This window comes from Pristiophorus japonicus, chromosome 20 (genome assembly GCF_044704955.1).
Source record: "Pristiophorus japonicus isolate sPriJap1 chromosome 20, sPriJap1.hap1, whole genome shotgun sequence".
NCBI lineage: Eukaryota > Metazoa > Chordata > Chondrichthyes > Pristiophoridae > Pristiophorus > Pristiophorus japonicus.
Window position 1 is genome coordinate 29,330,307 of NC_091996.1, and position 24,826 is coordinate 29,355,132.

General features: G+C 48.3%; 1 protein-coding gene and 1 long non-coding RNA gene across 2 annotated transcripts in view; one reads left to right on the forward strand and one right to left on the reverse strand.

Moving 5' to 3' along the window:
* The window catches only part of LOC139232463 (uncharacterized), a 90,700-nt gene that overhangs the window by 43,768 nt on the left and 22,106 nt on the right, over positions 1–24,826 (reverse strand). Inside the window, exon 2 of the long non-coding RNA XR_011588011.1 lies at positions 23,935–24,041. This is a non-coding gene — a long non-coding RNA (uncharacterized lncRNA). The remainder of the gene's footprint in view (positions 1–23,934; positions 24,042–24,826) is intronic.
* The window catches only part of LOC139232462 (nuclear receptor subfamily 6 group A member 1), a 352,134-nt gene that overhangs the window by 20,927 nt on the left and 306,381 nt on the right, over positions 1–24,826 (forward strand). The window lies entirely within an intron of this gene.

The window sequence follows — 24,826 nt, forward strand, 5'->3', positions numbered from 1 at the left end:
AGGCCTCACCAAGGCCCTGTACAACTGCAGTAAGACCTCCCTGCTCCTATACTCAAAACCCCCAGCTATGAAGACCAACTTACCGTGGCAGTGTGAGCTGCGAGGAGGATGCTATGAGGCTGCAGAATGACTTGGATAGGTTAGGTGAGTGGGCAAATGCATGGCAGATGAAGTATAATGTGGATAAATATGAGGTTATCTACTTTGGTGGTCAAAACAGAGAGACAGACTATTATCTGAATGGTGACAAATTAGGAAAAGGAGAGGTGCAACGAGACCTGGGTGTCATGGTACATCAGTCATTGAAGGTTGGCATGCAGGTACAGCAGGCGGTTAAGAAAGCAAATGGCATGTTGGCCTTCATAGCGAGGGGATTTGAGTACAGGGGCAGGGAGGTGTTATTACAGTTGTACAGGGCCTTGGTGAGGCCACACCTGGAGTATTGTGTACAGTTTTGGTCTCCGAACTTGAGGAAGGACATTCTTGCTATTGAGGGAGTGCAGCGAAGGTTCACCAGACTGATTCCCGGGATGGCGGGACTGACCTATCAAGAAAGGCTAGATCAACTGGGCTTGTATTCACTGGAGTTCAGAAGAATGAGGGGATCTCCTAGAAACATTTAAAATTCTGATGGGTTTAAACAGGTTAGCTGCAGGAAAAATATTCCCAATATTGGGGAAGTCCAGAACCAGGGGTCACAGTCTAAGAATAAGGTGTAAGCCATTTAGGACCGAGATGAGGAGAAACTTCTTCACCCAGAGAGTGGTGAACCTGTGGAATTCTCTACCACAGAAAGTTGTTGAGGCCAATTCACTAAATATATTCAAAAAGGAGTTAGATGTAGTCCTTACTACTAGGGGGATCAAGGGGTATGGCGAGAAAGCAGGAATGGGGTACTGAAGTTGCATGTTCAGCCATGAACTCATTGAATGGCGGTGCAGGCTCGAAGGGCCGAATGGCCTACTCCTGCACCTATTTTCTATGTTTCATTGCCTGCTGTACCTGCATGCCAGCTTTCAATGACTGACGTACCATGACACCCAGGTCTCGTTGCACCTCCCCTTTTCCTAACCTGCCGCCATTCAGATAATATTCTGCCTTCGTGTTTTTGCCCCCAAAGTGGATAACCTCACATTTATCCACATTATACTGCATCTGCCCACTTACCTAACCTGTCCAAGTCACCCTGCAGCTTCTTAGCGTCCTCCTCACAGCTCACACCACCACCCAGTTTAGTATCATCTGCATACTTGGAGATATTACATTCAATTCCTTCATCCAAATCATTAATGTATATTGTAAAGAGCTGGGGTCCCAGCACTGAGCCCTGTGGCACCCCACTAGTCACTGCCTGCCATTCTGAAAAGGACCCGTTTATCCCGACTCTCTGCTTCCTGTCTGCCAACCAGTTCTCTATCCACATCAGTATATTACCCCCAGTACCATGTGCTTTAATTTTGCACACCAATCTCTTGTGTGGGACCTTGTCAAAAGCCTTTTGAAAGTCCAAATTCACCACATCCACTGGTTCGCCCTTGTCCACTCTACTAGTTACATCCTCAAAAAATTCTAGAAGATTTGTCAAGCATGATTTCCTTTCATAAATCCATGTTGACTTGGACCGATCCTGTCACTGCTTTCCAAATGCGCTGTTATTTCATCTTTAATAATTGATTCCAACATTTTCCCCACCACTGATGTCAGGCTAACCGGTCTATAATTACCCATTTTCTCTCCCTCCTTTTTTTAAAAAGTGGTGTTACATTAGTTGCCCTCCAGTCCATAGGAACTGATCCAGAATTGATAGACTGTTGGAAAATGATCAGCAATGCATCCACTATTTCTCGGGCCACTTCCTTAAGTACTCTGGGATGCAGACTATCAGGCCCCGGGGATTTATCGACCCTCAATCCCATCAATTTCCCTAACACAATTTCCCGTCTAATAAGGATATCCTTCAGTTCCTCCTCCTCACTAGACCCTTGGTCCCCTAGTACTTCCAGAAGGTTATTTGTGTCTTCCTTTGTGAAGACAGAACCAAAGTATTTGTTCATCTGGTGCCCCTGGGCCCCGATCACATCCCTCCACAGTCTCTCGCCGCTCCTGCTGTATCTGCCCACACTCCAGTCACCGACCTGGACCTTGATGACATCACTCTTCGCTGCCGTCAGCCTCCTGCACCAGTTTGCTCTGCTCCTGGCCTCCACGCTGCTCCCAGGTGTCCGCATCTCCGCTCCTTTTATGGCCCCGACCTGCCGCTGGTGTTCTCACGCAGGTCGGGGTCTCCATGCTGCTCTTAAGTATGCAGAATAAGGCCTTAAGTATGGAGAATTTGGATCCAGGAATATTATTTTGTTGGGCATAGGCTTCGAGCACAAGGAGAAACATTTCAAACTTAATGGTTTCAAAAGAAAATGGGAAATTTAGGCACATTTTTAGTAAAAGGGTGGTAGGATTATGGTGGTGGCACTGAAAACCATAGCAGGTTTTTAAAAGGGGGACTGGATAACTTCTTCTTAGTAATGAGGATATAAGGCTACAATTCCAGAATCACGGTGAGGAAACTGATGGTGCTTTAAAAGGGTAGGCTAGATTAACGAATGGTCTTCTACCCAAAACATTCCTGAGTTGCTGTATTTTATGAAGAATATTTAATGTTGGAAACATTGGAGACTTTGGATGATTTCTGAAATTATAGTTTCAGGGCGGGTGCTGGGGAGAGAGAGCGGGTGGGCGAGAAGAGAGGTGGGGAGGAAGAGAACGCGGGCAGTAGGAGAAGAGAGCTGGGGGAGCACGGAGAAGAAAGAGCGGAGAGCGCTGGCGGGTTGGGGGGGAAGGAGGAGGAGGAAGAGGAGAGCTGGGGGGAGGGGGAAGAAAGAGAGCTTGGGGGAGCGGAGGGAGAGATTGAGAGCTGGGGGGGGCGGGGGGCCGGGGGAGGGAGAGAGAGCTTGGGGGAGGGGGTGGCGGCGGGGTGGGGAAGAGCGCTTGGGGGTGGAGACAGAACAAGAACTTGGGGGTAGAGGGAGAGTTGGGAGGGTGGGGGAGGGGGGGAAGAGAGAGAGCTTGGGGAGGGGAATGGAGAGTGAGTTGGGTGGCAGGGGGCATGGGGAGAGAGAGAATGCTTGGGGGGAAGAGAGAGAGTGAGCTTTGGTGGAGGTTGGGGAGAGAGAGAGCTTGGATGGGGAGAGAGAGAAGAGAGCTTAGGGAGGGGGCAGAGAGCGAGAGCTTGGGGGTGGAGAAAGAGCTTGGGGGGGAGGCGGAGAGAGCACTGGTGGTGGTGGGGGTGCGGGCAAAGAGAGAGGGAGAGCTTGGGGTGGGGGAGTGAGATGGGGGGAGAGAGCGAGCTGGGGAGGGAGGATAGAGAGCTTTGGTGGCGGCTGGGGTAGATAGAGGGAGCTTTGGGGGCGAAGAGAGGGAGAGAGCTTGGCGGGGGTGGGGGGGTGTGGGGGGGGGAAGAGAGAGAGCAAGAGCTTGGTGGGTGGAGAGCGCTTGGGGGGAATCGGGGAGAGAGAGAGAGAGAGAACACTTGCGGGGTGGGGGGGTGCTGAGGGGAAGAGAGAAAGCTTGGGGTGGAGGGGAGGAGAGGGGGTTGCGGAGAGAGAGCTTGGGAAGTAAGAGAGAGGGAGAGCTGGTGGGTGGGGTGGAGGGAGAGAGCTGGTGGGTGGGGTGGAGGGAGAGAGCTGGTGGGTGGGGTGGAGAGAGCTGGGGGTGTGTGGGAGAGAGAGAGAGAGAGAGAGAGAGCTGGGGGTGTGGGAGAGAGAGAGAGAGCTGGGGGTGTGTGGGAGAGAGAGAGAGAGAGCTGGGGGTGTGTGGAAGAGAGAGAGAGAGAGAGCTGGGGGTGTGGGAGAGAGAGAGAGAGAGAGAGAGAGAGCTGGGGGTGTGTGGGAGAGAGAGAGAGAGAGAGAGAGAGAGAGCTGGGGGTGTGGGAGAGAGAGAGAGAGAGCGAGCTGGGGGTGTGTGGGGAAGAGAGAGAGAGAGCTGGGGGTGTGGGAGAGAGAGAGAGCTGGGGGGGTTGTGGGAGAGAGAGAGCTGGGGGGGTTGTGGGAGAGAGAGAGGGAGCTGGGGCGGTGTGGGGGAGAGAGAGGGAGCTGGGGCGGTGTGGGGGAGAGAGAGAGCTCGGGGGGTGTGGGAGAGAGAGAGAGCTGGGGGTGTGGGAGAGAGAGAGAGCTGGGGGTGTGAGAGAGAGAGCTGGGGGTGTGGGAGAGAGAGAGAGAGAGAGCTAGGGGTGCGTGGGAGAGAGAGAGAGAGAGAGAGAGAGCTGGGGGTGTGTGGGAGAGAGAGAGAGAGCTGGGGGTGTGGGAGAGAGAGCGAGAGCTGGGGGTGTGTGGGAGAGAGAGAGAGAGAGAGCTGGGGGTGTGGGAGAGAGAGAGAGAGAGAGAGAGAGAGCTGGGGGTGTGAGAGAGAGAGAGAGAGAGAGAGAGCTGGGGGTGTGGGAGAGAGAGAGAGCTGGGGGTATGTGGGAGAGAGAGAGAGAGCTGGGGGTATGTGGGAGAGAGAGAGAGAGCTGGGGGTATGTGGGAGAGAGAGAGAGAGCTGGGGGTATGTGGGAGAGAGAGAGAGAGCTGGGGGTGTGAGAGAGAGAGAGAGCGAGAGCTGGGGGTGTGTGGGAGAGAGAGAGGGAGAGAGAGAGAGAGCTGGGGGGGATGTGGGAGAGAGAGAGAGAGCTGGGGGGGATGTGGGAGAGAGAGCTGGGGGGGATGTGGGAGAGAGCGGGGGGGGATGTGGGGGAGAGAGAGCTGGGGGTGTGTGGGAGAGAGAGAGCTGGGGGTGTGTGGGAGAGAGAGAGAGAGCTGAGGGGTTTGTGGGAGCTGGGGGGTTTGTGGGAGAGAGAGCTGGGTGGTGGTGGGGGGGGAAGGAGAGAACTGTGGGGGTGGGGTGGGAGAGAGAACTGCGGCGGGTGGGGGGGGGGGAAGAGAGAACTGCGGGGGGTAGAGACACGTGGGGGGGGGGTGGTGAAGAGAGCTGGGACAGGGTGGAAAGAGAGCTGTGGGGGTGGGGGAGGCAGAGAGCTGTGGGGGGGCGGAGGGAAAGAGAGCTGTGGGGGGAGGGAAGAGAGAGAGAACTGGGGGGCAAAGAAGAGAGAGCTGAGGGAGTGGGGGGAAGGTGGGTGCGGGGGGGGGAGAAAGAGAGCTTGGGGGGATAGGAGAGAGCTGGGGTTGGGGGGAAAGGAGAGCTGGGGGGGGGATGGGGGTGGGGGGGAAGGGATAGCTGGGGGAGGTGGGGAAAGAGAGCTGGGGCGTGGAGCGAGCTGTGGGGGTGAAGAGAGCTATGGAGGGAAGGAGAAATAGAGAGAGCTGGGGAAGGACAGAGAGCTGGGGGACGACGATAGGGAGAGAGCTGTGGGTGGGAATGAGAGGGAGGAGAGAGCGAGCTTGGTAGGGGCAGAGAGAGAGCTTGGGGGCAGTGGGGGTGGAGAGTGAGCTTGGGAGGTGGGGCGGAGAGAGAGAGCTTGCGGGGTGGGGGGAGGGCGGTGGGGGGAGTGAGAGAGAGCTCGGGGTGGGGGCAGAGAGAGAGAGCTTGGTGGGAGAGAGAATGCTGGGATGGGGGGTGCGGAGAGAGAGAGTGCACATTGCGCGAAGTTGGGGGAGAGAGAGAGAGAGAGAGAGCTTGGGGTGGGGAAGAGAGAGAGCTTGGGGGGGGGGGGGGAGGGTGCGGGAGAGAGAGAGAGCGAGCTTGAAGGGTGCGGGAGAGAGAGAGAGAGAGCGAGCGAGCTTGGAGGGTGCGAGAGAGAGAGCGAGCTTGGGGGGTGCGGGGGAGAGAGAGAGAGAGAGAGAGAGCGAGCTTGGAGGGTGCGGGAGAGAGGGAGCTTGGGGGGTGCGGGAGAGAGGGAGCTTGGGGGGTGCGGGAGAGAGGGAGCTTGGGGGGGGGGGAGGTGGAGGAGAGAGAGAGAGAGAGAGAGAGAGAGAGCGAGCTTGGGGGGTGGGAGGTGGAGGAGAGAGAGAGAGAGCGAGCTTGGGGGGTGCGGGAGTCTTTGGGGGGGGGGAGAGAGAGAGAGGGGAGGGGTTGGGGGGAAGAGAGAGAGCTTGGTGGGGGGAAAAGTGAGAGCTTGGGCGGGGGGGAGTGAGAGCTTGGGCGGGGGGGAGTGAGAGTTTGGGCGGGGTGGGGGGAAGAGAGAGCTTGGGCGGGTGGGGAGGGGGGGCGGAGAGAGAGAGCTTGGGCGGGGGGGGGAAGGAGAGCTTGGGCGGGGGAGGGGAAGGAGAGCTTGGGCCGTGGGGGTGGGGGAGAAGAGAGAGTTTGGGTGGTGGGGGGTTGGGGGGAGAGGAGAGAGCTTGGGTGGTGGGGCGGGGAGGAAGAGAGAGAGCTTGGGTGGTGGTGGGGGGGGGAAGAGAGAGAGAGAGCTTGGGTGGTGAGGGGGGGAAGAGAGAGAGCTTGGGTGGTGGGGGGGGAAGAGAGAGAGAGCTTGGGGGGTGGGGGAAGAGAGAGAGAGAGAGCGAGCTTGGGTAGTGGGGGGGGGGGAAGAGAGAGAGAGAGCTTGGGTGGTGGGGGGGGAGAGAGAAAGAGAGAGAGAGAGAGCTTGGGGTGGGGGGGGCGGGAGTGTAAAGTCCTGCCCCTGCAGTACAGACTCTCACGAGGCACATGCTGAAGTCAAGCTCATTCAGGACCTGCACCTTTATTACACAGCTCTCGAATGCCACACTTGCCCGAGACCTCTCCTTATATAGCTGTCTGGGACAGGTATCCAGTGTCTCCTGCAAGTGCACCCCTGGTGGTAAGGTAAGCTTGTGGTTACAGGTCATCTCTAGTTACAGTCATGTATAGCATGGTAAGATACTGTTATGTACAATAGTGTGAGATACATGACTGGGGGGAGAGAGAGCGAGATGAGGGTTGGGGGAGAGAGAGAGCTGGGGGGGCAAGAGAAGAGAGAGAGAGAGATTCACGGGGAGGGGGGGGGGGTGTAGAGAGAGAGATTGATGTGGGGGAGGGGAGAGCTTGGTGGGGGTGGGGGGGGCAGGGAGAGTACTCGGAGGGGGAGAGAGAGAGCCTGGCCGGGGTGGGGGAAGGGGAGAGGAAGAGGAAGAGGGAGAGGGAGGGAGACAGAGACAGAGAGAGAGAGAGAGAGACAGAGCCTGGCTGGGGCGGAGAGAGTGAAAGCTTGTGGGGGCTTGGGGCGGAGAGAGACAGCTTGTGGGGGAGGTGGTAGATAGAGAGTGCTTTGAGGGAGCGAAGTGGGAGAGAGAGCGAGCGAGCTTGGGGGGCGGGGGGGAAGAAGAGAGAGAGAGAAAGGGGGCCTGGGGAGGGGTGCAGGCGGAAGAGAAAGAGAGGGAGCTTGTGGGGAGGGGAAAGAGAGCGAGAGCTGGGGTTGGGGGGGAAGAAAGAGAGAGAGGGAACATGGGGGGGGTATGGGGGAAAGAGAGAGAGGGAGCTTGGGGGTGGTGGGGGGAGCGAGAGGGAGCTTGGGGGTGGGAGGGGAGAGTGTGCTGGGGGAGGGAGAGAGCTTTGCAGTGGAGGGGAGAAGAGGGAACTTGGGGGAGAGGCAGGGGGAGAGAGAGGGAGCTTGGAGGCGGGGAGAGAGAGAGAAGGAGCTTGTACGCGGAGAGAGAGAGAGAGAGCGCTTGGAGGCGGGGAGAGAGAGAGAGAGAGAGAGAGAGAGAGAGAGAGAGGGAGCTTGGAGGCAGAGAGAGAGAGAGAGAGGGAGCTTGGAGGCGGGGAGAGAGAGAGAGGGAGCTTGGAGGCAGGGAGAGAGAGAGAGGGAGCTTGGAGACAGAGAGAGAGAGGGAGCTTGGAGGCAGAGAGAGAGAGAGAGAGAGAGAGAAAGGGAGCTTGGAGGCGGAGAGAGCGAGAGAGCGAGAGAGGAGGTGGGGGGGAGAGAGAGAGAGAGGGAGCTTGGAGGCAGGGAGAGGGAGCTTGGAGACAGGGAGAGAGAGCGAGAGGGAGCTTGGAGGCAGGGAGAGAGAGGGAGGGAGCTTGGAGGCGGGGAGAGAGGGAGGGAGCTTGGAGGCGGGGAGAGAGGGAGGGAGCTTGGAGGCGGGGAGAGAGGGAGGGAGCTTGGAGGCGGGGAGAGAGAGAAAGGGAGCTTGGAGGGGAGAAAGAGAGGTCTTGAAGGGGGTGGGGTGGGGTGTTGAGTGAAGGAGCTTGTCGGGGGGGGGGGCGGGCGGAGGGAGGAGAGAGCTTGTAGAGGGGCGGAGAATGAGAGCGGCGGGAGGTGGGGGAAGAGAGAGCGCGAGCTGGTGGGGGGAGGGGGAAGAGAGAAAGGTGGGGGGGGGAGATGGAGCTGGGGGGGTCGGAGAGAGAGGGGGGTCGGAGAGAGAGGGGGGTGGGGGGGCGGTGGAGAGAGCTTTGTGGGGGGGGGGGGGAAGAGAGCGAGCTGGGGCGGGGGGAGAGAGGGAGCTTGGAGGAAGGGAGAGAGATCTTCAGGGCGGGTTGAGGAGAGGGAGCTTGGTAGGGGGGTGGGATGGAGTGGAGAGAGAGAGAGAGAGAGAGAGAGAAAACTTGGGGGTGGGAGGGCAGAGAGATAGACCTTGGGAGGCGGGAGAGAGAGTTGTGGGGGTTGGCGAGAGCTCGTGGTGGGCGGGGGGGAGAAAGAAAGAAAGCTTGGGGGGGAGAAAGAGAGAGAGCTTGTGAAAGGGGGAGAGAATGAGAGATTTGAGGGAGGAGAGGGAGCTTCGGGGTGGGAGGTGTAAGAGTGAGAGAGAGAGCTTGGGCGGCGGGGGGGGGGTGGAGAGAGAGAGCATTTGGGGGAGTGAGAGAGAAGCGAGCTTTGGGGGGGGGTAAAGAGAGAGAGCGAGCTTGGGGGTGGGGATGCAGAGGGAGAGATAGAGCTTGGGGGTGGGGAGGAGAGAGAGAGAGAGATAGATAGAGCTTTTGGGGTGGGGTGCTTTAGGTGAAAGAGAGAGAACTTGGGGGAAGGCGGGGTGGCAGAGAGCGAGAGAGCAAAATACTGCGGATGCTTGAATCTGAAATAACGACAGAAAATGCAGGCAATCTCAGCGGGTCAGGCAGCATCTGTGAAGAGAGAAACCGTTAACGTTTCAGGTCGAAGACCCTTCGTCAGAGAGAGCCGGGGGGGGAGGAGAGAGAGCCAGGGTGGGACGGAAGAGAGAGTCGCGTGTGTGGGGGGATCAGAGGGGAGGGAGGCAACTCGAGGAAGACTGATCACGTTCTTCCAACCCCCTTTATACCCACACCCGATTTCTCGGAAAGCTCGGTATGTGTGTTACAAGGGACATCGTTGGAGTGGATGAAATCCAGAAGTCACGACACTGCCACTATTCACTTCATACCCCATAAACCTGTTAAAAATCTGCACACCATGCCCCATCTATGGGGGGCTGGGGTGGCGGTGGTGGGGGTGGTGTAAGGTCATGCGCTTGTGTAAGAAACTTCGTCTGGGAGAGGCAACACCTGTACTGGGGTAAGGGACTTTTGCTGGGGGAGGGATGCACTTACGGCTGGAACTTGGTGGCTTTTGCTGGGTTGTTCGAGATGTGACCTCTCTGGCTTCTGAAGTCAGAAAGGATCATATTACAATTTGCAAAATCAGTCAGATCTTAGGCTGGGTGGTTCCATTTACACATTCTAGAGAAACTTCAGGATGTGGCTTATCCTCCAAGGGGACCAATCAGCAATAGGTCATGTGATAATGGAGAGCCAATTAGAGAAATGGCAGCTATTCAGTTAGTACACAGCGTTGGGTCCTATGAGAAATTGGAAAGGGAATGACGAGCAGTATTATTTGTTTTTCACTCAAATTGTGAATTTAATGTTCATTTTAATTCAAAGGGTTGATATTACAGCAATAAAGCTACTCATGATTTGGAGTAACTTTATTGGTGTATTTTTATAAATACATTGTTTTTATAAACAATATACGACTACAAAATTGTTTGGTCCAGTGAAACAGAAATTTACGAAACCTTATGGTAATCTAAGGTGCAAGGAGAAATATTGACTTAATTTCAGTCTGTTTTAAGAAAAAAACTTAAGTTAACTTACTAAGTGGCGGAGTTCGATAATAAAAGCTTTAAAATCATTTTGAGTAAACTGCAGATATTTCATTGCAACAGGTGTGTGCTTTGCTTCGATACAATAGGTGACTGTAAAACATTTTGCATTATTAGATTTACATATAAAATTAGTGAACCTATTTGGATCAAAATTGGGGCTTCTGGTGACAATTCTTATACGTATCAGAACTTTGAATTTGTTGTGGAATCTTATTATGCCATTTACAAGTAATAATGGGATAGAAATTGCAGTGGCTCACTGCCTGCTTCTGGGCGGTATTGGCCGTTTTGGGCCATGACCGGGTCAGCTGAGTTACGCCGGCGGTTTCGAGGTACCACTGGGGAGCGGACCGCCGGCGTGCACCTTCCACAGATCGCCATGGTGCGATATTTGGCTCACCGGTGACCCAAAGGTAAGTATTTTTTTTTAAATGCCACGAGAATCAGCGGAGCTGGGCAGTAGGTGAGTAGCTCTGCAAGAAAAAGTTAGTAATTGGTTTTTTACTCATTATTTTAAAATTCTGTTGTGGTGATTTAAGTTAAAAGGGTCCCAAGAATGTTTTTATAATTTTTTAAATGTTTTCTTTTTAAAAAAAAAATATATATATATTTTTAGTGTTTTTCTCCTCTTGGACCCAACCTGCAGCCTCGGGGTAAATTTTTAGTGAATTTTTCAATTATCATCCAATTTCTTTAAGAACTGCCCAATCGACCCTAAATTCCACTTTTTCGCCAAGAATCGGGGTGCAATGCACACTTTTTTTGCTGGGCAGATTTTTTTCTTTTTTGGGGGACATTTTCACCAGCGATAATCTTGGGAATCTTAGCGGTCTTTTGGGTGGCAATCGGGCGCTGGTGGGTTATTAGGAATATATCTTGGGATATGGACATTGCTAGCAAGGCCAGCATTTATTGCCCAGTCCTAGTTGCCCTTGAGAAGTTAGTGGTGAACCGCCGCCTTAAACTGCAGCAGTCCAAGTGGTGAAGATACTCCAGTGCTGTTAGCTGGGGACTTCCAGGATTTTGACCAAGCGACGCTGAAGGAATGGCGCTATATTTCAAAGTCAGGATGGTTGTGTGATTTGGAGGGAAACCCGGAGGTGATGGTGTTCCCATGAGTTTGCTGCCCTTGGCCTTCTAGGTGGTAGATATTGTGGGTTTGGGAAGTGCTGTTGAAGAAGCCCTGGTGAGTTTCTGCAGTGCATCCTGTAGATGGTACACATTGCAGCAGCAGTGAAAGCAGTGGATGTTTAAGGCAGTGGGTGGGCTGCCGATCAGGCGGATCGTTTTGTCCTAGATGGTGTTGAGCTTCTTGAGCTGCACTCATTCAGGCAAGTCGACAGTATTCCATCATACACCTGACTTGTACCTTGTAGGTGGTGGAGTGACTTTCGGGAGTTAGGAGGGGTTCTCATAGAAACATATAAAATTCTGACGCGACTGCACAGATTAGATACAGGAAGAATGTTCCCGATGTTAGGGAAATCCAGAACCAGGGGACACAGTCTAAGGCTAAGGGGTAAGCCATTTAGGACCGAGATGAGGAGAAACTTCTTCTTCACTCAGAGAATTGTGAACCTGTGGAATTCCCTAGCGCAGAGAGTTGTTGCTGCCAGTTCATTGGATATATTCAAGAGGGAGTTAGATATGGCCCTTACGGCTAAAGGGATCAAGGGGTATGGTGAGAAAGCAGGAATGGGGTACTGAGGTGAATGATCAGCCATGATCTTCTTGAATGGTGATGTAGGCTCGAAGGGCCGAATGGCCTACTCCACCTATTTTCTATGTTTCTATGTTTCTACTTGCTGCAGAATATCCAGCCTTTGATCTGCTCTAGCAGTAGGTTGATTATAATGCAGGAGTTGATAGTTTCCTCTTTGTTATAGTGGATCTTATCTGTTTAAAAACATAGTTATCTCATTTATTAAAAGCTTAAGATAGTTCTATTTATTCAAGTTTTAATATACTTTTTTCTCAATTTCTCTGCTGTGCCACATAGTATCTTCCTGCTAAGTGGTTGTGGTGATCTTTGTCAATGCTACTCTAGAGGGACATACCTAGGGTATTTCACCCTTTGATTTTCTCTCCATCTGCCAATTTACATTGTTGCAGATGTTACTAAATAATTGTACAGGTAATCATGAACAAATGTACTACCATTCCATAACACTGTATTTGGGACAGCAAATGTAAACATATGTATTTTTACCAAAACTGGTTACCTTTATCTCAGTAATGTACTTAGCATTCGTATTTTATGAGAAGGATTTGATTATAGAAGGAGTGTAGATTAGTACAGCAGGGATAAAACTGAATTTAAGTGAATATGGGTAATAACAAACTAGTAATTTATGTAATATCGTTTTTGACAGAATGATGGTAACTATAAGTAGTAGATTTTCTGTTGAACTGCATTTTTGAGGCTGGTGCTTTGATCTGATTTTTATCATGTTAGTTCCAGAAGCGTAGTATATTGCTACTAGTGATAACATGACCTTTTATCATTCCTACCTAAGTGCCTACCTGGTTGCCCTTTGTATTAGCTGCAGCGCACCCTCAAAACAACAATGAGCTATTTTCTTCCTAGTGAAGAGCGTTGACTCTTCATGTAGCTCCTCAATCACCGGAAAATAGCATATGGGCAGCATAAATAATAAAAGGCATAAAGAATAATCTGCACATATATAAGTATACATATGCCTCTATGAGTTATCATATAACTTGGTACTACTTATTTCCACAGCCAACTATTTGTACACTTGTTGGAATTTAATGCAAAGTAGTTAACCTTATAGATGACACCAAGCTGGGGCGAGCACTGTGGACTCTCAGGAGACAGCCAAGTTCTTTCCAAGACAACTTTACAGGGATTGTGCTTGTGCTAATCAGTGGCCAATGAAGTTGAGTATGTACAAATGAAAAGTACTGCATGTATTGGAAATAAAGTCTTGACTCAATATTTACCATGTTCAAACAGTATCAAGCGGCAATAAACAAAGTGAACAGAATGCTGTGTTATATTGCCAAATCAATTGCATTCAAATTTCATGCTGAAGTTGCATTGTTCCCTAGTCAGGCTGCACTTGAAGTACTGTGTGCAGTTCTGGTCACCATGACATAACTAACAATAAGCAGTGCTAGAATTCTGTGGTGCCATTAGAGCTACGGGATGGTAGAAAAGGAGGAGCTCGCATGTGTATATGCGGTAAAGAAAATGCACCAGTACCTGTTTGGCAGGAAATTTGAGCTGGAGACAGATCACAAACCCCTAACGTCTCTTTTGGCTGACAACAAGGCCATAAATGCAAACGCATCGTCCCGCATACAGAGGTGGGCACTCACGTTAGCCGCCTATGACTATATAATTCAGCACAGACCGGGCACCGAAAACTGCGCCGATGCACTCAGCAGGCTCCCACTAGCCATCACTGAGGGGGCTACCGAGCATGCTGCTGAGATGGTCATGGCTGTTGAAGCTTTCGGAAGCGAAGGCTCACCCGTGACAGCCCGTCAGATTAAAGTCTGGACAAATAGAGACCCGCTGTTGTCTCTGGTCAAGAAACGTGTCCTGAATGGGGACTGGGCAGCTACATACGGAGCATGCCCTGAGGAATTTAAACCATTTCACAGGTGCAGGGATGAACTCTCGATTCAGGCCGATTGTCTACTGTGGGAAAACCGCGTAGTCATGCCCCAGATGGGCAGAGAGATGTTCATCAGAGAACTCCACAATGAGCACCCGGGCATTATCATGATGAAGGCAATTGGCAGGTCAGGTCTCACGTTTGGTGGGCAGGGATAGACGCAGATCTGGAACTTTGTGTTCGCAGGTGCAACACGTGTGCCCAGCTGGGCAATGCGCCCAGGGAAGCCCCCCTTAGCCCCTGGTCCTGGCCCGCCAAGCCTTGGTCACGCATCCATGTGAACTACGCAGGTCCTTTCATGGGAAAAATGTTTTTGGTTGTAGTAGACGCCTACTCCAAATGGATAGTGTGACATTTTAAATTAAAGCACATCCTCTGCCACAGTAGAAAGTCTACGGGCAATGTTCGCCGCCCACGGTCTACTGGATATCTTGGTCAGCGACAATGGCCCGTGCTTCACAAGCACTGAATTCCAGGACTTCATGGCAGGCAATGGAATTAACCATGTCAGAACGGCACCATTCAAGCTGGCCTCAAACGGCAAGGCAGAACGAGCAGTGCAGATAATCAAACGGGATGCTCAGAATCCAAGGGGGTTCCCTACAAAGCCGCTTATCACGCTTCCTGTTGGCCTACAGATCCCGACCACACTCGTTCACAGGGGTTCCACCCGCAGAGCTGCTAATGAAAAGGGCGCTCAAAACCAAGTTATCCCTTATACACCCCACCATGAAAGAAATTGTCGAGAGCAGGCGCCAGTCACGATGTGACTACCATGACAGGAATGCGAGGGCACGATGTATTGAAGTAAATGACCCTCTCTTTTTCCTCAACTACGCTGCAGGGCCCAAATGGCTCACAGGCACTGTGATTGCAAAAGAGGGGAATAGGATTCTGGTAGTTAAACTTACCAATGGACAAATCTGCCGCAAACACGTGGATCAAACAAAAAGGAGGTTCAGCAACCCCATAGAAGAAGCAGAGGAAGAACACGATGTAGAGTTCACTCCACCACAGGTGACCGAACACCGGAACCAAAGGGAGGAGAGCCCAGTCACTGTGGGCAGTCCGGACAGGCCTGAGGCACCGCAAACAGCAGGCACTCAGGCCAGCGCCCAACAACCGGAGCCCCAACTCAGGTGCTCTACAAGAGAGCATAAACCACCAGAGAGACTCAACCTGTGATCCCAATAAGACTTTGGGGGGTGGGAGGTGATGTCATGTATTCAACCAGCACTGTAACCCATGTATAAACTGACAAGTTGTACACTGAGAACAATGACCACTAGGTGGTGAACTTGTGGGAGACACTCCTAACCTGGACCTTCAGGTATAAAAGGGGAAGCTTCACCCACCTTCATCACTTGAGTGCTATGGAATAAAGGACCGGTCAGAGACTGACCTCTCAAGCATGGGCCTCGTGTGCATTTATACTGTATAGTAAGGACGTATCACACCTAACCTGGCCAAGTCACCCTGCAGCCTCTTAGCAGCCTCCTCACTGCTCACACAGCCACCCAGCTTAATGTCATCTGCAAACTTGGGGATATTACATTCAATTCCTTCATCTAAATCATTAATGTATATTGTAAATAGCTGGGGTCCCAGCACTGAACCCTGCGGCACCCCACTAGTCACTGCCTGCCATTCTGAAAAGGACCCATTTATTCCGACTCTCTGGTTCCTGTCTGCCAACCAGTTCTCTATCCATGTCAATACATTACCCCAATACCATGTGCCTTAATTTTGCACACTAATCTCATGTGTGGGACCTTGACAAAAGCCTTTCGAAAGTACAAATACACTACATCCACTGGTTCTCCCTTGTCCACTCTACTAGTTACATCCTCAAAAAATTCTAGAAGATTTGTCGAGCATGATTTCCCTTTCATAAATCCATGCTGACTTGGATCAATCCTGTCACTGCTTTCCAAATGCTCTGCGATTTCATCTTTAATAATTGATTCAAACATTTTCCTCACCACCGATGTCAAGCTAACCTTCTATAATTCCCTGTTTTCTCTTTCCCTCATTTTTTAAAAAGTGGTATTACATTAGCTACCCTCCAGTCCATAGCAACTGATCCAGAGTCAATAGAATGTTGGAAAATGATCACCAATGCATCCACTATTTCTAGGGCCACTTCCTTAAGTACTCTGGGATGCAGCCTACCAGGCCCTGGGGATTTATTGGCCTTCAATCCCATTAATTTCCCTAACAATTTCCTGACTAATAAGGATTCCCTTCAGTTTCTCCTTCTTGCTAGACCCTTGAACCCATAGTATTTCTGGAAGTTTATTTGTGTCTTCCTTAGTGAAGACAGAACCAAAATATTTGTTCAGTTGGTCTGCCATTTCTTTGTTCCCCATTATAAATTCACCTGATTCTGAATTATCGGTTAGGCTTCTATCTTTCAAGATCAATATCATACATATTTTATTTACCTTGTATCAATCGTGATATTATTTCAGCACATTTAGTGTATTACAGCAATGGGTGAACTGATGTTGCATCAGGACTACCGTAAACATCAGGGGACTAAAATTGACCCACGGCCCGTCTAGGGGCAGTAACCTTCCAGGCCCGAGTCTGTTAACGCCCGGGGAGGAAGTACCATCTCTGCCATGGAATTGCCCTTTGCGCCCCTCAGACGAGGTGGTGCGCTGTTGGAGGGGGGCTCCCAAGGCGTCAGTGCCCCTCCCCGCCCCTTCATGCGGACTCTACATGGCCCTTTGGTGGCCACCACTGGACCACCAGGGACAATCTCGATTGGGCCAGTGGCCTGGCCTGGAATGGAAAGAGGAGTGTGGGGCTGCCATTGTTGGGCAGACTGAAAAGTTGGCAGACAAAATAAATGGCTTCCCAGTGCGCACATGTCATCTCCTTTAAGGGGTACCCCGGGCGGATGTCAGCGCCCTGCGCCAGCCTCATATCCCATGGGGCAATTTCCCTCGTGGGTCACGAAGGGACTGGTGTGCACGGCGATTATGTCATCGCTGGGTGTGTGCTGGCCCGTGGCGCAAATTGCGGGCGAGACACAAAATCCAAATCGCCCCAAAAATCTCGGGTACAATTTTGCCCCGGGCGCCACTGCCGCCCGTCCCTGGGTGAAGATGCAATTACGCTCCGTTAGCGCCTATCGGCAGCATTAACTGGGTGCAAAAAAGGGGCAATTTTGGCCACCAGGTCCCAGACTGTGAGCAATACTATGAGAGTTCCACTAGTCTAAACTTCACAACTCTATAATTAAAACATCATCAATACTTGTTTTCTTAACATTTCAAGACACTATTGGCTATACTAATAAGAAATTGTATTTGTTTTTTAAGGGTATTAATTTCCTCTTTTGCCTATGGTCAACTAAAAGTGTAGAGGACATGCAATAGTGGCCTTGCAGTAGCATTCTTGATTTCCTTCACCTTTCTCCACCTCAGACATCCGGTCTCCATTTGGCACCTCCCACAACAGAGAGAAATTCAATAGAGTGAGAATAAACTTCCATTTCTCCACTCGGATCTGCCACCCTTTATTACTCAACATGTTATATCATCACATTGAACTTCAATTTTGAGTTTCTTGAACCTTTTACATATGTGAAATACATGCAGCACATTCTTACTAGTTTAAACGGCCATTTCTCTGGGGTTCTTTTGGTTTCCCGCCAGAATTACAGAATCACACAACCCCTGTGGAATTTCAGGGCCATAGAAGATTATGGTAATCTGTATCAAAATTAATTGCAATCTCAAATGTTTTGAGATAAAATCTAGTGATTCTTTTCAAATAATATGTACTTATTTATTCCTCATCATGAAACTATTATTTTCATCGTGTATTAATTTTTCTCTAGGCAAATTAAATAGTTTCTAGGCAGAACTCAAATGAGTATTTTTATATATTTTCTTTCATTAACTAACCCTCTAATTCTGCCATCTTCAGCCTCCCCCTCTGTTGTAAGCATCTTTTATTGATTGAGGGCAGGTGAGCAATCTGTTCTTTGCCTCTGCCAATGCTGTTCTGCCATCATCAATCATTTGAATATTGAAAAGCGAGCACCATTAGTGGGATTGCCCTCCCAAATTTTTGCCTTTCTGTTGCTTAAGCTCAGTTCCTCCACATTAGCTGACATCAAAAACTTACTGGGTGGGGAATTATAAGGACAGAAGAGGCCAATACTTTAAATAAAAAGTTTGAAAGAAAAGAAAGAACTTGCATTTATAAAATGCCTTTCACGTCCTCAGGATGTCCCAAGTGCTTTACAGCCAATTAGTCATTCACTCAAACAATTACGTCTCCTCTTGTGGATATTTTTGAGAGTTAATGGGACTTGGACCAAATCCCAGAGGATTGGAAAATAGCAAATACCACTCCCATCTTCAAAAAAGGGGTGAGGGTTGAAGCATCAAATTATGAACCTATAAGTCTGTCTTCTACTGTTGAGAAAGTACTTGAACTATTATGAGGGATAACATAAGGGAACATCTAAGACAGCCAACATGATTTTAGTGGTGGGAGGTTATTCTTGACTAGTTTATTGAATTTCTTTGAGTAGATGGTAGATCTAGTAGATAAGAGAGAGACAGTGGATGTTATCTACCAGGATTTCAGAAAGACATTTGACACTTTGTCACACAATAGGCTACTACGTATTGTCTAAATATAGATGATAATGTATTGAAATAAATTGGCAAATGATTGGTCGAGGTGTCAAAAGCATTGAGTGCGATCGAGTGGGAATTTTCACACTTCTTCCAGTGGACACCTAAATCCAGTAGTGAAGGAGTGTTTCATTGTTGGAGGTGCTGTCCTCAGATGAGATATTACACGGTTATTCTGATGCTCATGAAAGATTCCATGTTAACAAAAAACATTTGAAAAGGAGCAGGTTCTCCTCATGTCCTGGGCTGAAGTAGGGATGGAAGTGAATGTTATGGAGGTAGAAATGGGCAGTCTTTCTGATGGAGCGGAAACGGCTTTGGAAGCTCAGCTCGGGATCTGATGGGATGCTGAGGTTGTGAACAATCTGGTTTAACCTGAGACAGTGGCCGGGGAGATGTTGGAATTAGTTACAAAGGGTATAGAGTTTGTGACTCCCTGAAGATGATGATTTCAGTGTTCCAAATATTTAATTAGAAATTGCTGCTTCTCCAAGACTGGTAACACCACAGAAGCAATGGGAGATCAAGAGGTGTTTGGGAGACCTGGGTGTCGTCAGCGTACATCTATAAGCTGACTCAGATGGCTATGGTGATGTCACCAACGGGTAGGTTGTAGATGAGGAAGAGGAGGGGCCAAGGATAGGTCCTTGGGAGACTCTAGTGGTAATGGTGCAGAGGCAGGAAGAGAAGCCATTGCTGAAGATGCTGTGGCTATGATCGGATAGGTAAGAGTGGAACCAAACAAGGGCAATCACACTGAGATGGACAATGGAGGAAAGGTGTTGGAGGAGGATGGTGTGCAGAAGTAGAGAGGTCGAGGAGGTGTATTGCATCAAGGTGGAGATGGGCCAATAGTTTACAAGGACAGAGGGATCAAAGGTAGATTTTTGTTTTATTTTATGAGATAGGTGATGAGAAAGATTTGAAAGAGTGGGGACAATACCTGAGGAGAGGAAACTATTTATCATGTCAACCAGCATGGGGACCATGAGTTGGGCAGTCAGCAGTTTAATGGCGATGAGGGTAAGGAAGTTGGAGGTGGCTCTCATGGAGAAGATCAGCTTAGAGACACATTGAGAGATGGGAGTCAGAACTAGGCAGTAGGGAGCCAAGGGGTCACTCTCCTGGATTGAGTAGTGGGTAGTTTTAGCAGAAGTGAGTGAGGCCTGATTAGTGCTTCAAATGGCCCAGCCAGATCTGTGATTGATGGCGTCAGGTACGGTCTGTCTGTGCCCCTTAGACTTGAGAAAGTGTAGCTGGGGCCTTACTAGGGGAAAAATGAGGATGTGAGAGTGTATAAGTTTTGCTGGGAACAAAGGCGTCAAGGGCGTAGGTGATTAAATCAACTATTATCATTGCAAATGGAGAGCCAAGTGCTAGGCAGTTGGGAGTTTGAAGGTGCAGGTGTAAGTGACTTGAATGTTTTTTTCCATGGGTAGATAAATGCTGGCCTTGCCAGCAATGCCCACATCTCGTGAATGAATTTTATAAAAACACAAAGAAATGGGGTTGGAAGGGGTTAGGAGGATATGGTTGGTGAGGGATACTAGGAAATAGTCTTGTCCATGATCAAGACCACAAGAGATGGCAAGGTAAAGGGGGATGGCCATGAATATGTAGGAGAGTTTATATGGAGGGCGATGTTTAGAAAGTACAGGAGGGCAGTGAATTTGGAGGAGAGAGGACATGGAGAGCTAAGTTGGAGATTGGAATTGCCAATAGTGGAGCTACTCGGTACAGAAGCTGAAGGCAAATATCTTGTGCAGAAAGTTCAGCTGAGCTGGGCTACTTCTGCATATCCAGATTGCTACTATTTACAAGTGTGTTTTGGGAAAAGCACAATTTTTGTACTGGATTGCGAGCATTTTGCTGATCCATCATGGAAGTAAATCTGTCAGGGAAGCACTGATCTACCTAATTATTGTCATACTTTGTACTATTAACTGCAGATCTAGGGTATATTTTGTACTGTTGACATTTTAGTGTTTCTTGCTGAATTAGATATAGAAAAGATTTAGGCCATGTGATTCTCGCCTCAACTAAATTTATAATCCTCTGACAATGGCTTCAAGTCCACCTCCTGCTGGCAGATGAAAGAGATTATTCAGGGTAGTTGTTTGACTGTTTGCATGGTGGAGTGTGCTATCTGCCTGGATGGAGAAGAGGCATAACGTACAATAAAATGAAGCTTAAAAAGTTAAATAGTAAAATACTCATAACCAGATTTCTTTAGATTCCCTTGCTGAACCAATATATTTTTCCTTGTATAATGTTTTATTGGCAGCTTACCATCTCATAACAAGTTTAAAAATATGACAATTTTGTTTTATTTAAATGAAACTACATTTTTAAGATCTATATGAAATATTTCCTCAATGAAAGCAGATGTATGCTTCTAGAGTCAAGAGGGCCTGTTGTTGCTGATTGAACACAGCTGTCAAACTGTCTTAAGCATTAACACAAAAAGAAAGGATTATAGATCCAAAAATCTAGGTCAGGGCAGCAGATGACCTATGCTAGCGTTCTGGTTTTTGATGCAAATGCTTAAACCTTTGACCTTGATATTCAGTAAGCAGGAAAAAAAGTTAGTTAAATTATCTCTTTTGTTTTTAAGTGAAGGAAAAGCTTAAAGATGATGTGTGGTCTACCAAAACTATTGAAATCCTACCTTAGATTTTATTGGAACTGTCCTATTAAGAGGTAGAATGACTTTTGCACCAAATGGATTTTATTTACACTACCTGAACTTCAAAAGGTTGATAAATGTTGGGAAATATAAAGCAGGTATGTTGTAGATGTGCCACGATGTTCAATTTACAATACATAGGGAAATTGAGCAAACATTTAAATAATGTATATATGTTGATCTGCAATGAGCTCAAGCAGTGTGAATATCATTTGAATTTGCTCATTATTTAACCTCTGCTCCCATTTGCACAGAAAGATAATTCTAGATGTGGACAAAGTAAAGCAGGTATTTAATCTTGTGGAAACAAATATAATTGTTTCATTTACTTTAGCTTATTTCCCCCCCCAAAATTTTCTCTCACACAATTGGGCTGTGCCAAATAAAAATGATAACCATTTCTACCCCATCACACTTCGACCAGGAGTTCTGAGACAAAAGTGGGCCAATGGGAATCCAAGGGCAGTCCTGGCAACATATTCTTTGCCTTGAGACAAATGGCCAGATGTGAACTGAAGAATGATGGACTGAGGTCAGGTTTCTCCCTTTCTGCCACACCTGTTTTCTGCAGGCACATGCCAAGCTCCACCCTTGCCCCATATAAGTCCCCCAAATCCTGGGGCAATGTTAAATGGGTAGACAATCGCAATCTGGGTCTCTGCCTTTTTTTCTTGCCTAGGAAACTGGACGTTCTCTGGGGGCATGAGTCAAGAAAATGCACCCTATGATTGCCCTGGGTTTTCAACTTGCAACTTTCCAGTGAGTGTTGAATGCTCAATTATTTGAATGAGGAGAACATGAAGAGAGAGCCGTATTCTCCCTCTTCCTGGAATAGAGTTAAAATTCAAGAATTTTATAACATTTTGATTCAGAATACAAATGTCGTATCAGCATTACTTTCTAAATAGTTCTGTTTGCAATGATCCCATGACCTCAGCCTGTTTCTTAGAATTCAGATGTTGATAATGCCATTCAATCTGAATTTATACTAGCATTTGATGCCAAATTTGAAATTAGCACAATCAAATGCAAATTTAGAGCAGCAGGACCAACTGAGGCAGGTCTGATGTCCGAACAGCATGGTAACTGTTCTATCATAACAGCTGGCACAGCAATGCTCCTGCATCAGAACAACTACAGTGTTGGTTTCATTGCACCAATTTTGCCTGCACAGTACCCCAGAAACTGATGACCTGATGCCATAATAGACAAGGAAGATGGCCTGCCTGTTTACTGGCATAGGTCTATCGCCCAACCAGAAGGGTGCAACAGTAAATAAACATAGAAACATAGAAAATAGGTGCAGGATTAGGCCATTCGGCCCTTTGAGCCTGCTCCGCCATTCAATAAGATCATGACTGATCATTCCCTCAGTACCCCTTTCCTGCTTTCTCTCCATACCCTTGATCCCCTTAGCCGTAAGGGCCATATCTAACTCCCTCTTGAATATATCCAATGAACTGGCATCAACAAATCTCTGCGGCAGGGAATTCCACAGGTTAACAACTCTCTGAGTGAAGAACTTTCTCCTCATCTCAGTCCTAAATGGCCTTACCCCTTATCCTCAGACTATGTCCCCTGGTTCTGGACTTCCCCAACATCGGAAACATTCTTCCCGTATCTAACCTCTCCAGTCCTGGCAGAATCTTATACGTTTCTATGAGATCCCCTCTTATCCTTCTAAACTCCAGTGAATAAAGGCCCAGTTGATCCAGTCTCTCCTCATATGACAGACCAGCCATCTCTGGAATTAGTCTGGTGAACCTTCGCTGCACTCCCTCAATATTAAGAACGTCCTTCCTCAGATTAGGAGACCAAAACTGAACACAATATTCCAGGTGAGGCCTCACTAAGGCCCTGTACAACTGCAGTAAGACCTCCCTGCTCCTATACTCAAATCCCCTAGCTATGAAGGCCAACATACCATTTGCCGCCTTCACCGCCTGTTATACCTGCATGCCAACCTTCAATGACTGATGAACCATGACACCCAGATCTTGTTGCACCTCCCCTTTTTCTAATCTGCTGCCATTCAGATAAATTGTGACATGTTTGGGCACGATGACAGTACAGACTTGGTCCTCTGATTTGTTCTGCCACTTCTCATGTGCAGCCACCTAAATACCTGCCTGTAAGGGTGATGTACAATATTTCAGAGGAAATTGGAATTGCAATGGTACCAGCAAGTGTGATGCTGTTGGCTTGAGTGTGATGCATATCAGCATTTTTAATGTGCATCTCTTGAGCCAGTTCCCTGAAGTATCTAAATGTGTCACAGCAATATGTTACCATCACATTGAGGTAGTCCCTGTACATTAGAAGCACACTAAAGCCAACAATTTGATTTTTGCAATTAGTTGTGATTGCACATATACCATCAAGTTGCACATTAAGTTTCACATCATAAATGTAGTCTATTAATTGTTTCCAAAGCACTAATTTCATGTATCTATCTATTTATCTACAATATATAATAAAAGCAGTTTGCCAAGCAAGCATTTACTGTCTATCACACTTATAATGTCACACTCACATTTCTGTTTTACGCATTAAAAAATGTCTACAAGAACAAAGACGATTATTCCCAATGTAAAGATAAACTGTCCAGCAACAGAAAATACCGGAGCCAGAACATCTAACATTTTTAATTGATTTCTATATGAATTTATCTTAACCAGTGTTTACTTAAAAGGAATGAGACTTTGTTCACTCATCCATCTTAAGTACTCACTGGCCTATGTCCCTATGTCTCGTAACACAATCCTACTGAACATTTTTGGACCCTCGTACTCCCACAGCCCATCTGCTATAGTTACTTTCATGCCCAACCTCTTTATCCCTCCCCATTGGTTGCAACCTCCCACCCAGTCCACCCTAGCGTTAGGGATATATAATATAGTGAACTGTGTATCTTATTTTTGAATTCTGGGACTGGTTGCATGGATCAAGTTGCTCATTTCTGATTCAGATATTCCTATGTTAATATGACTCAGCCTTACCTTATATCTCAAATGTCCATGTTGTAGTATCTTTCATTGGAAAGCTTTTCCCATCCCTACAGTGAAACAAGTAAATGTTGCCTTCCATCTTACTGTATTTCCTAGGCCTATACAATGATTAGAGATAAATGTTAAGTATATCAGTACAGGAACATGTATGCGAGCCACACAGCAACATTGGAGACACATAAACTGACAGCAGATAGAGGGGATATGAGATCTGCAAAAAAAGTGAAACACAAACCAAAGAAAGAATTGGGTAGAGTGATATAGATATCACAATGAGAAAACAGAGAAAGGTTAGAACATAACATAAGAATTTGGAACAGGAGTAGACCATCTAGCCCCTCGAGCCTGCTCCGCCATTCAATAAGATCATGGCTGATCTGGCCATGAACTCAGCTCCACTTACCCGCCCGCTCCCTGTAACCCTTAATTCCCTTATTGGTTAAAAATCTATCTATCTGTGACTTGAATACATTTAATGAGCTAGCCTCAACTACTTCCTGTGGCAGAGAATTCCACAGATTCACAACCCTCTGGGAGAAGAAATTCCTTCTCAACTCAGTTTTAAATTGGTTCCCCTGTATTTTGAGGCTGTGCCCACTAGTTCTAGTCTCCCCGACCAGTGGAAACAACCTCTCCATCTCTATCTTGTCTATCCCTTTCATTATTTTAAATGTTTCTATAAGATCACCCCTCATCCTTCTGAACTCCAACGAGTAAAGACCCAGTCTACTCAATCTATCATCATAAGGTAACCCCCTCATCTCCGGAATCAGCCTAGTGAATCGTCTCTGTACCCCCTCCAAAGCCAGTATATCCTTCCTTAAGTAAGGTGACCAAAACTGCACGCAGTACTCCAGGTGCGGCCTTACCAATACCCTATACA